The sequence below is a fragment of the Pan troglodytes genome, chromosome 19, assembly GCF_028858775.2.
Source record: "Pan troglodytes isolate AG18354 chromosome 19, NHGRI_mPanTro3-v2.0_pri, whole genome shotgun sequence".
Classification (NCBI taxonomy): domain Eukaryota; kingdom Metazoa; phylum Chordata; class Mammalia; order Primates; family Hominidae; genus Pan; species Pan troglodytes.
Genome location: NC_072417.2, coordinates 29,796,890 through 29,808,189, shown reverse-complemented (window position 1 = coordinate 29,808,189; position 11,300 = coordinate 29,796,890).

Genomic DNA, 11,300 nt, shown 5'->3' with positions numbered 1-11,300 from the left:
GAGAGCACAAATTTGGAGGGGAGCTACATAAAGAACAAAGAATGGAAAGAAAATTTTGAGGTGAGACAGGTAGGATAGATACGTACATGTGAAAAATCAAAGAGTGAAGAACAAAAGAAATCCCGACTAAGGGTTAGGTAGAGGGGAGAGGTGTGGCAATGCTGACTCAGGTTTTCAGGCCTGCAGTATCTGATTTTCTTTTCAGACTATTAGGCTTGGGATTGCAGCCCTGTAATGTTCTTCTTCCCTCCCTATGGCTCCCTCTCTCTTCCTCCCCTTTAGGCAGCCCTTATGGAAACTCTGAAACTCTTTCTCTTTTCTTCCAGATGGGGAGCTCTGGCAGAAAGAATGTTCTGGCCTGTGTGCAATGACTCTGTTTTCTCTGCCAACGGATAAAGCTAAAATCTGCTTTCTTGGAAACCAGCTAATGTCTTTAGAAGCATGACCCTAGTTAAGGAAAGACTGGGACCTTTTTTTTTTTTTTTTCTGAGATGGAGTCTCGCTCTGTCGCCCAGGCTGGAGTGCAGTGGCGCGATCTCGGCTCACTGCAACCTCCGCCTCTCATGTTCAAGCAATTCACCTGCCTCAGCCTCCCGTGTAGCTGGGACTACAGGTGCCGGCCACCAAACACGGCTAATTTTTGTACTTTTAGTAGAGACTGGGTTTCACCATGTTGGTCAGGCTGGTCTCAAACTCCCGACCTTAGGTGATCTGCCCACCTCAGACTCCCAAAGTGCTGGGATCATAGGCGTGAGCCACCGTGCCCAGCTGAGACTGGGATCTTTTTTTTGAGACAGAGTCTCTGTTACACAGAGTGCAGTGGCACAATCTCGGTTTACTGCAACCTCCAACTCCCAAATTCAAGTGATTCTCATGCTTCAGCTTCCCGAGTAGCTGGAATTACAGGCGTTTGCCACCATGCCTGGCTAATTTTTGTATTTTTAGTAAAGACAGGGTTTCACCATGTTGGCCAGGCTGGTCTCGAACTCCTGGCCTCAAGCAATCCACCTGCCTTGGCCTCCCAAAGCCCTGGGATTACAGGTGCGAGCCACCACACCCAGCCCAGATGGGGACCTCTGAATAAAGGGAGGGTAAGAAAATAATTTTCAGCATCTACTGGTACAGTGACTCATAAAGATATGAGGATCTTGAACAGCAACAAATGATTTAAAAATGGAATATTCTGTCTCTGAGATCTAACCTTAGGATCACATTGGTCTTCTTTGAATCTAAGAATAACATCTAAAGTGTTTTTGGCAACCTGTCCAGGAGGCAACAAATATATATCTCACGTTTTCTACAGGACAAACTGTGAAAGAGTTACATGTGAAGCCCAGAAGCATCACAGAATCAGCTTCCTATCCAACCCTCAGGAATTTGACAATTACAAGAACTTTGGTAAAGTCCAGAAAGCCCAGGACATTACTGTAGTCCATAAGTAACTAAGCTGAGGGAAAGAATGGAATTTGGGGTGGGGTTAGGAAACCTGAGTTATGTCCCTAGTTAGGCCCCTGATTCACTGTGTGATAATCACCAGTCACTTCCTGGTTCAGTGTTTCAGTCCCTTCCCCTGCCCAAGTAAAATAAAATAATGATTTTATTCTTTTTTTTGAGAAAGTTAAGCATGATTGTTTCTATAGAGAAATCTGGAAAGTAGCCAATCTCTTAGTGTAGCTCTATGGGATGATTTTGGTCATTTTATAAGCAATGTAACCTGTAAACCTCCTGGTTGTTGTTGGGACCCTCAGAAGGGAATGAGATAAATAGGTAGTCTGCTTTCCTCCTGCTCTTCTGTCTAGGATGATACTGTTGTGTTGCTAACAGAGGGCCCTGGAGAGAGATTTAGGAGATAACTGGGTAACACCCAACTAGGTCAGGGAATGAGTCAGGGCTCAAGGACTCGATACCAACCTCTCCCACTCCTGCCAGGAAACCTCTGGGTGAGACAGATGAGAGAGAAGCCGAGGGGCGGGCCTCACGGCTGCCTGCCCTGGGTCCTCTGGCTTGTGGTTTCACCCTGGTTTGCCCTGCAGCAGCTGTAACGTGTCTGCTGACACACAAGCCCTGGACACGGCTGTCCCTCCCCCTTTCCCATCTGCTCAGTTTCAGAAACAGATGGCACATTCCACCCCAGAAGTGACTGTTGGAGAGATGAGAGGAAAAGGGCAGAGCAGAGCTAGGTGGAGATGTGACACTTCAGAAAGCACAGGGCAAAACACCGTACATGAGACTTTTCATCCAGGAGGCGAGTAGGAAGTAGAAACTAAACTCACCTCCAGAGAAATTAGGATGGGAAAAGGGCAGAACGACATGGCTGGGCTGCTGCAGATGATAGAACACAGCTGAAGGATAAGGCTGGGGCATGCCCTGCAGCGCTAGCCTGGAAACCTGCAAGCCTTAAGAGCAAAATGACAAAAGGTCACGTCTCTTGTTTGGAGGTACTCAGTGCCTGCAAATCCATCTTTCTCTCCTCAACATCTCAATTCCCAGTTTATAATAGGCCAGTGCAAAAACGGTTTTAGGCACCTACAATCTACCGAGTTACCTGTTTCCATATATGATTTTACTTACGTTCACAACCCCTCTATGAGGTAAGTTCTCTGCATTTCAGTGTACCCATCTGCGAAATTATCTCCATTCCACAGATGGGTTTGCACTGAAATGCAGATGACTTAAGTAATTGGCTAATAAAGTTTGGAAATAGTGGAGCAAGATCTACATCAGTTGCCAGAGCCCCCACGAATTTCATTATGCCAAGTTTTCTTTGATTTGAAGTAATCAAAATGAAGAAAGCAAAATGATGTCCAAATGGTAGAGACTTCTTAAAAGCTTTTCAAGGGGCCGGGCGCGGTGGCTCACTCCTGTAATCCCAGAACTTTGGGAGGTTGAGGCAGACGGATCACCTGAGGTCAGGAGTTCGAGACCAGCCTCAACATGGGGAAACCCCTTCTCTACTAAAAATACAAAATTAGCCGGGCGTAGTGGTGCATGCCTGTAATCTCAGCTACTCGGGAGGCTGAGGCAGGAGAATTGCTTGAACCTGGGAGGCCGAGCTTGCGGTGAGCCGAGATCGAGCCATTGCACACTAGCCTGGGCAACAAGAGTGAAACTCCGTTCTCAAAAAAAAAAAAAAAAAAAGCCTTTTTTGAGACGGAGTCTCGCTCTGTCGCCCAGGCTGGAGTGCAGCGGCGCGATTTCGGCTCACTGCAAGCTCCGCCTCCTGGGTTCACGCCATTCTCTCGCCTCAGCCTCCCGAGTAGCTGGGACTACAGGCGCCCGCGACCGCGCCCGGCTAATTTTTTGTTTTTGTATTTTTAGTAGAGACGGGGATTCACCACGTTAGCCAGGATGGTCTCAATCTCCTGACCTCGTGATCCGCCCGCCTTGGCCTCCCAAAGTGCTGGGATTACAGGCGTGAGCCACCACGCCCGGCTGAGCAATTTTTTTTAAATTTTTTTTTATTTCAATAGCTTTTGGGGTACAAGTGGTTTTGGTTACATGGATGATTTGTATAGTGGTAAAGTCTGCGATTTTAATACACCAGCCACTCAAGTAGTGTACACTGTACCCAATATGTAGTTTTTTTATCTCTCGCCCACCTCCCACCGGTAGTGAGGAATTAATGGAGATCCCTGAATCTCTCAACATAGGTATTTAAACATCCAGGAATTGGGTTTACATAGGCCTCCCTGCAGTCTGAGATCCGGTGCAGCCTTGGTACCCTCTAGTGGAAGTTTTCTGCATTCGCACAACTTCCCTGTTTCCAATCCCAAAGAGCTGAGAAGGAAGCCTTCACCCAGCCACAGGAGAGCATCCCAAAAGAATGGTCAGCTGGAAGATAGACTTTTTTTTTGTTGTTGTTGTTTTTTGAGATGGAGTCTTGCTCTGTTGCCCAGGCTGGAGTGCAATGGCACGATCTTGGCTCACTGCAACCTCCGCCTCCCGGGTTCAAGCAATTCTCCTGCCTCAACCTTCCAAATAGCTGGGACTACAGATGCACGCCGCCATGCCCGGCTAATTTTTTGTATTTTAGTAGAGATACGGTTTCATCATGTTGCCCAGGCTGGTCTTGAACTCCTGAGCTCAGGCAATCCACCTGCCTCGGCCTCCCAAAGTGCTGGGATTACAGACGTGAGCCACCGTGCCCGCCCAGAAGGTAGATTTTTGTATAGCAGGGTCATGCAGGGTAGAGGAAGGAATACAGACTAGAGAAAATGTGTGCCAAGCACTTGGTTCACAAGGGACCCCCAAAATGAGTCACTGTCAGTATATAAATGAGCTTAGGACTTTGTACATTATTAATAGGGGCTCAATATACATAACACAGGACTGTAGGCCTTTAGGGCTCTAGAGGGAGACTTTTTTTGAGATGGAGTATCGCTCTGTCGCCCAGGTTGGAGTGCAGTGGCATGATCTCGGTTCACTGCAACCTCCACCTCCCGGGTTCAAGTGATTCTCCTGCCTCAGCCTCCTGAGTAGCTGGGACTATAGGCACATGCCACCACGCCCAGCTGTATTTTTAGTAGAGACGGGGTTTCACCATCTTTACCAGGCTGGTCTCAAACTCCTGACCTCGTGATCCACCCACCTTGGCCTCCCAAAGTGCTGGGATTACAGGTGTGAGCCACTGTGCCCGGCTGAGACTTTTTTTTTTTAATGGAGAAAATTAGTGATCAGAGAACAAACTGACTTTGGGCAAAGCAATTTGCCAAAGGCCAAAGGGCAAATCAACGTCGGCAATGGTGGTACTAGAATCCATATCTCCTGTCTCCCAATCCAGAGGTGTTTCCACTCTATCGCACTTCCTTATTTGTTGGTTGATTGATTTTAGCCATAAATTGGTGCGCATACAAGGACATAAAGGTTGTAGGTATAACAAGGAAATTGTTTCTGCCTTCATCTGCCCACAATCCATACATTTTTCATTCTTTCATCCAATGGGCACATTTATAGAGTGCCTATTCTTGCCACACTAGGCATTGCTTTTCAAGTTTGTGGACCCTTTTACAGGGTACTCCAGCATATGAGAAGAAGTTCCCAGGCTACTGGAACCCCATGCCTACAGCCCTCCAAGGCACTCCTGGAGCTTCTTTCCCAAGTTTCTAGCACTAAATTGTTAGGTTTATTTCTGTCTCCCTCCCCCTGGAGAGGTAATCCCTGGGAATGGAAGTGGGTTAGAAACAGATTACTCTGATCCAAGGGCTTTGCTCTCTCCTCCCTAAACATGGTGTGGGAGGTGGGGGATGTGGGGAGTTGAAAATAGCCTGAAATTCCCTTTTAGGATTATTGCTTGATTTAGCTATCTGGGGTGAAAGTGGAGCAAGAAGAGGTGAGGGATTAATTCTAGACCGAGCTTGAGCAATGGGATGCATGGGCTTCTTTTCTGGCTCAGGCAAGGTGAGCAAGCAACATCTCTTCCGAAACCTGTCTTTAGAATAAGGAATCTAGGGCAAGCAAGCAGAAAGAGGTAAAGGAAAAGGATTTGTCCCCAGCAGCAGGGGTGAGTGGAAGGATAGATGGGAAAGAACAGCAGCTAAGAGAAGAAAGACCTTCAGCACAGGAATAAGGAATGACTTTTGGGCTTGGAAGCTACCTGCATTTCAGTGGTCTTAGCTTCAACAAAGGCGAGAACTGCTCTCTAGGGGAAGAGAGCTAACGCTCAGGGCTTCCTGTGGACTTCTTGTTCATCCATCCAACAGGAACTCTCTTGCTTTAGGCACACTGCACTGGGGTGGACTCTGGGGGCAGGGATGTTATCTATGTCCAGCACAAAGAGCAGTTACACTTACCAGGTTTCTGCTAAGCTCCTTATATCCCTTTCAGGGCTATGATGGGGCTTGGAAGCAGTAATTATAACTAACCAGAGTGGGACCATATATGAATTCACTTTATGAGTTAATAACAATTCTACTTAAATTCTACTTAATAACCCCCTTCCTTTCTTACTTTTTTTTTTCTTTGATACGGAGTCTTGCTTGGTCGCCCAGACTAGAGTGCAATGGTGCGATCTCGGCTCACTGCAATCTCCGCCTCCTGGGTTCAAGGGATTCTCCTGCCTCAACCTCCCGAGTAGCTGGGACTACAGGCACGTGCCACCACAGCTGGCTAATTTTTGTATTCTTAGTAGAGATGGGGTTTCACCATGTTGGCCAGGCTGTTCTTGAACTCTTGACCTCGTGACCCACCCGCCTCAGCCTCCCAAAGTGCTGGGATTACAGGTGTGAGCCACCGTGCCCAGCCCCCTACTTTTTCTTTTTTTTTTTGAGACGGAGTCTCACTCTGTCGCCCAGGCTGGAGTGCAGTGGCACGATCTCAGCTCACTGCAACCTCCAACTCCCAGGTTCAAGCGATTCTCCTGCCTCAGCCTCCTGAGTAGCTGGGGCTACAGGCATGCACCACCACGCCCAGCTAATTTTTGTATTTTTAGTAGAGACAGGGTTTCACCATGTTGTCCAGGATAGTCTCAATCTCTTGACCTCGTGATCTGCCCGCCTTGGCCTCCCAAAGTGCTGGGATTACAGGCGTGAGCCACCGCGCCCGGCCAATAACCCCCTTTCTATAGGTGAGGAAAAAAGGTGAAGCTAAGATGTAAACTCAGGCACTATAGCATTCTTAACCACTTTCACTATGTGTAAGCCATATACAGTCAACTCGAGTGACAAACAAGCTCTACTAATATTGCTAGCTAAAAATCAGCTGAAGCCGAGCGTGGTGGCTCACGCCTGTAATCCCAACACTTTGGGATACTGAGGGGGGAGGATTGCTTGAGCCCAGGAGATTGAGACCAGCCTGGGCAAGATGGCAAGACCTTGTCTCTACAAAAAAAAAAAAAAAAATGCTGGATATGGTGGCATGCTCTTGTAGTCCCAGCTACTAGGGAGACTGAAGCAAGAGGATCCCTTGAGCCCAGGAATTTGAGGCAGCAGTGAGCTGTGATGGTACCACTGCACCCCAGCCTGGTGCCAAAGCGAGACCCCATCTCTAAGTAACTAACTAATTAACTAAAGCTCAGTTGAGAATATTTCTTAGAAAGTCAGGATCCTTGTTTCTTCTACAGCACCTTATTTTGGACAATTCACTTATTTCGCTCTCCATATCTCACTTTAGGGAAGGGAAGTACAATATAAATACATGGCAAGCCTAGTACTTGCTTCAATTCTAGTATCATATTGTTTAGAATTGGGTTCTTCCCAGTTCTCCAGAAGAATTTTCCTGGTTCAAATCAGCTGTGCTTCTCCTAGAAAGTAGGTCACTACGCAGAATTTCTGAAGTTTCCATCTCTGATGTCATCTGCCACTGGGAGGGGAAAAAATGTAAGTGTGTGCTCCACTGCTTACATAGGAAGAGTCTCATTCTCTTTGGTCTCCATTTATTTTATTTATTTATTTTTTGAGACAGAGTCTCACTCTGTCACCCAGGCTGGAATACAGTGGCACAATCTTGGCTCACTGCAGCCTCTGCCTCCCAGGTTCAAATGATTCTCATGCCTCAGCCTCCCAAGAAGCTGGGACTACAGGCTCATGCCACCACGCCCAGCTGATTTTTGTAATTTTAGTAGAGATGGGGTTTCACCATGTTGGCTAGGCTGGTCTCGAACTCCTGGCCTCAAGCAATCCGCCTGCCTCAGCCTCCAAAAGTGCTGGGATTAGAGGGGTGAGCCACCACACCCAGCCCTCTTCGGGCTCCATTTAGAAATTTCAATACGACAACAAGGGATTCCAGTAACCCACTTCACTGGGAAAAACAGGAAATCAACTTTTCCTTCTGCCTCATTATATTTCTTTTTCTTTTCTTTTTTTTTTTTTTTTTTGAGATGGAGTGTCGCTTTTTCGCCCAGGCTGGAGTGCAGTGGCCAGATCTCCGCTCACTTCAAGCTCCGCCTCCTGGGTTCATGCCATTCTCCTGCCTCAGCTTCCCGAGTAGCTGGGACTACAGGCGCCTGCCACTGCGCCCGACTAATTTTTTGTATTTTCAGTAGAGATGGGGTTTCCGTGTTAGCCAGGATGGTCTCGATCTCCTGACCTCGTGATTCACCCGCCTCGGCCTCCCAAAGTGCTGGGATTACAGGCGTGAGCCACCGCGCCCGGCCTGCCCCATCATATTTCAACTGGAATTCTTCACATCTGCTTATTGTATAAATAAATATTGGAGTGTCTACTATGTGCAAGAGTGTTCTTTGCCAAGACTGAGCCCCTAACAATCGATTCCTTCCTCTACTTGCACAATGAGTTCTCTTCTCTTGCTCCCATCATCGTGACAAGATCTTTTTATCTTGCTTTTTCTGAAATGTGAATTACTAAGATTGTAGGATTAAGAAATACCCTTTTTGGCTGGGCACGGTGGCTCATGCCTGTAATCCCAGCACTTTAGGAAGATGAGGCAGGTGGATCACCTGAGGTCAGGAGTTCGACACCAGCCTGACCAACACGGTGAAACCCCATCTTTACTAAAAATAGAAAAAATTACCCAGGCTTGGTGGCGGGCACCTGTAATCCCAGCTACTTCGGAGGCTGAGGTAGGAGAATCACTTGAACCTGGAGGCCGACGTTGCAGTGAGCCGAGATCGTCCCACTGTACGCCAGCCTGGGCAACAAAGTGAAACTTCATCTCAAAAAAAAAAAGAAAGAAAAGAAATATCCTTTTGGTGTTACTTCTCTAACAGACAGCTCCCAATTTTCTTCTCTTTTTGTTTTGTTTTTTTTTTTTTTTGGGATTGAGTTTTGCTCTTGTTGCCCAGGCTAGAGTGCAATGGCATGATCTCGGCTCACCGCAACCTCCACCTCCCGGGTTCAAGCAATTCTCCTGCCTCAGCCTTCCAAGGAGCTTGGATTACAGGCGCCCGCTACCACGCCCGGCTGATTTTTTGTATTTTTAGTAGAGACGGGGTTTCTCCATGTTGGTCAGGCTGGTCTTGAGCTCCTGACCTCAGATGATCTGCCTGCCTCCGCCTCCCAAAGTGCTGGGATTACACACGTGAGCCACTGTGCCTGGCCAGCTCCCAATTTTCCATGAAGCTGATGAGGTAGGAAGATATGAATTTTCCAAAACAGTAGCTCATCAAACAACAACCAAACTCACTTATAGCTCATCTCTAAGCAATTAAATGATATTGACTCCCCTATCATTATTTCATCCAGGCTGATATGGAACAAGTTTGTATTAACTGAGAAACTGATCAGAGGGTGGGCAGAGATGATCTGGGATGTGTTGGCTACTGTGTGAGGCTAACATAAAACTCAATGGTGGAGGAAGTAATCTAAGATAAATTATATTAATGTTCTGCATTAATCAATAATCTTGGCCAGGCGCGGTGGCTCACGCCTGTAATCCCAGAACTCTGGGAGGCCGAGGCAGATGGATCACCTGAGATCAGGAATTAGAGATCAGCCTGGCGATGTGGTGAAACCCTATCTCTACTAAAAATACAAAAATTAGCCAGGCATAGTGGCAGGCACCTGTAATCCCAGCTACTCGGGAGACTGAGGCAGGAGAATCGCTTGAACCCAGGGGGCAGAGGTCGCAGTGAGCCGAGATCGAGCTATTGCACTCCAGCCTGGATGACAGAGTGAAACTGCATCTGAAAAAAAACAAAAAACCAAAAAAAAAAAACACCTCTCATCCATGGAGTAAACTTTCCTCACTTTGGTTGGGAATACCAGTAAAAATAATTCATGTTTTGGCCGGGCACGGTGGCTCACCCCTGTAATCCCAGCAATTTGAGAGGCCGAGGTGGGCGGATCACCTGAGGTCAGGAGTTTGAGACCATCCCGGCCAACATGGTGAAACCCCATCTCTACTAAAAATACAAAAAATTAGCTGGGCGTGGTGGTGGGCACCTGTAATCCCAGTTTCTTGGGAGGCTGAGGCAGGAGAATCACTTGAACCCGAGAGATGGAGGTTGCAGCGAGCCAAGATTGCGCTATTGCATTCCATCCTGGCTGACGAGTGAAACTGTCTCAAGAGAAAAAAAAAAATCATGTTTTATTTTCTAGGGATTAGAGTAGATGGACAGGAGTCTGTTAAATAATCAGATATAGCTTATTTAAATGCTTAATAACATATATTCTATTTTTTTCTTTTTTCTTGTTTCCCTATGCTTCTATAGGCACTGAATAGCTCTGTTGCCCAGGCTGGAGTGCAGTGGTGGGATCTTGGCTTACTGCAACCTCTGCCTCCTGGACTTAAGCCATCCTCCCACCTCAGCCTCCCCAGTAGCTGGGGCCACCATGCCCAGCTATTTTTTTTTTTTTTTTTTTTGAGACGGAGTCTTGCTCTGTCGCTCAGGCTGGAGTTCAGTGGCACAATCTCGGCTCACTGCAAGCTCCGCCTCCCAGGTTCACTCCATTCTCCTGTCTCAGCCTCTGGAGTAGCTGGGACTACAGGCGTCTGCCACCATGCCCGGCTAATTTTTTTTGTATTTTTAGTAGAGACGGGGTTTCACCATGTTAGCCAGGATGGTCTCAATCTCCTGACCTCGTGATTCGCCTGCCTCGGCCTCCCAAAGTGCAGGGATTACAGGTGTGAGCCACTGCACCCGGCCTAATTTTTTAATTTTTTTGTAGAGATAGGGTTTTGCCATGTTGGGCAGGCTGGTCTTGAACTCCTGGGCTCAAGGGATCTAACTAACTTCCGCCTCTCAAAGTGCTGGGATTACAAGTGTAAGCCATCCCACACGACCCCACATACTCTTCAACACATACATACAGCACTAATTTCATGTCACTATTAATGTGTCGTGCTATAGGTTCAATACTGTGGCTGGAACTTGTAGGGAAATACTTACCACATAAGAATGTACGATATAGCTGCGAAGTCAAGCTTTAAAAAACGCCTGTAATCCTTGCACTTTGGGAGGCCGAGGTGGGCGGATTGCCGGAGCTCAGGAGTTGGAGACCAGCCTGGGCAACACGGTGAAACCTCGTCTCTACTAAACTAGAAAAAATTAGCCGGGCATGGCAGCGTGCACCTGTAATCCCAGTTACTCTGGAGGCTGAGGCAGGAGAATCGCTTGAACCTGGGAGGCAGAGGTTGCAGTGAGCCGAGATTGTGCCACCGCACTCCAGCCTGGGTGACAGAGTGAGACTCCGTCTCCAAAAACAACAACACGTGATCTCCAAACCCAAAAGTAATCTTTCAGTTCTTCTGATAGTCCCCAGCACTTTGCTTCGACCTTTGTAGCAATTCTACTTCAGCCTGAAATTTCTTGTATGTACAGCCTGTAGCTCCTAACTTATTGCAAAATATTGTAGATAAGAACTCTGTAAGCTGTAATTGGCAGAATAATAACCAACGGCTAAGTG